Source organism: Halyomorpha halys, unplaced genomic scaffold, assembly GCF_000696795.3.
Source record: "Halyomorpha halys isolate HHAL.00 unplaced genomic scaffold, Hhal_1.1 Scaffold1244.1, whole genome shotgun sequence".
Taxonomy (NCBI): Eukaryota; Metazoa; Arthropoda; class Insecta; order Hemiptera; family Pentatomidae; genus Halyomorpha; species Halyomorpha halys.
In genome coordinates this window covers 174,385-176,183 of record NW_027115414.1, presented here as the reverse complement: position 1 = coordinate 176,183, position 1,799 = coordinate 174,385, and positions in this window count along the sequence as shown.

The window sequence follows — 1,799 nt, the reverse complement described above, 5'->3', positions numbered from 1 at the left end:
GTTTCAGACCCAAGTTTCTCTAATATTGTAAAACATGGTACCTGACACATAACTTGATAAAAGGAACTCATATTTGTATGACAAACATTGTATGTGCGAGTACCCCTCCTCTGTCATTCGTTCTCATATCCATAAAAAAATGTGAGTAGCAATAAGTAAAAGTTTTATTTTTTAATACACTGAAGATAATTGGGTAATATAATTTTGTGGAACTGAGTACAAAATATTATCCCAAAAATTTAACAATCAATTTCACACAAGTTTTCATTTTGTCTGTTACCATGTTTTACGGCTGATCATCTTGTATATAAATTAGTTTTAACTAACAGCTTGTATATAAAACACAAAACAATATAACTTTTATATACGAGACTTTCAATTGTTACATCTGAAGCTAAAAAAGTTTAACTTTTAGTTTGTTCCATTAAAATGTGTTCAACTGCCACAGGTTCGAAAATGTGGTACTTATGAAAACTTTGAAGCTGTGGTCAATAAGAAACAAAAAATAGTTTTCAACTATTTATTTCCTGGTGTTTCGACCCACAACATAGGTCTTCACCAGGGCTGGTGTAAACAAGGAACTGATAATCAACAACTTATTCTGGTTCTTTGCTTTTTAGTAGAATTAATTTTTTTATTATTAAATATAAATTTAAATTCATTTTCTTTCAACACTATTTATCTATCTATAATATTAGTTATTTTCTAATTATTTGTATTTCTATTTATTCATTATCATTGTTATCTTGTTTTTTGTTCTTAGTCTTGATGTAGGTTGGAAATTTTGACCAAAACGTTGCTCTAATAGAAAACTTATTTGTGTTCTCCCCTGACCGCAACCCCTACCATCTCTTCATTAAAAGTGTGTTAATAGAGTAGATCAGAAGTTATCATAATCATAAAAATCGAGTTGAAATCTATAATTTTTATCCTTGATTAATAAATAATAAATTAATTCATTTTGTTTTGTTTTCACTCTCTTCCACAGAAGGTTATGTCCAACTTTTTTGTGTGGTTATATCCACCTTTTTTTTATTTAATTTAAAATTATATAATAACGTATCACAGTTTTATTCAACACCTGTTTCACATTTTTGTAACGTTTAGGCCTACTCTATTGGCCACTTTCAAATATTTTCATCTTCATTCAGCATATTAAAATCTATTTTCAAATATGTAACTCCTGGAAGTATTTATTATAGGTTATTTAAAATTATGTTTACTTACTTAGGTAATTTTTCTCTTCAGAGCATATATATCTACAATATCGATGTCTTACTTCACAGTGGTGTTAAGAACATTTCCACTAACTTTACTTACAATACAATTAGAGGTTAATTAATTGAAATGTTGTAATTTTCATAAAAGAGAGGACCATTAATTGTATTTTTCGTAAAGCTGGTGGAAATGTACTTAACACCTCTATGAAGCCTTCAATATATAAATTAATATAAAATATACTGTATTGTACGAAGATAGTTCGGGTGGCTGTCAATAAAAGTATCAAAATATTAAAAGAAAACTATTGTTAACCAATATTTCGCCCTACTTTGCAGGGCTGTCAGATTGAAAAGATGTGTGTTAACTTTATTCGGTCAACTATCTTCTTCCAATAAAAATATATTACACAAAAGATTTGTTTTTAAAAAATTTATTATTTCTTTAACTAAACTAAAATGAAATTTTAAATGAATTTAATTTTAGTCTCTTTAAAAACACTATGAAAATGTAACTTTTATCTTTTTTTTTTTTTACCATATTTCACTTATTTCAGATTTTGGCAAATTTTAATTTTTTTA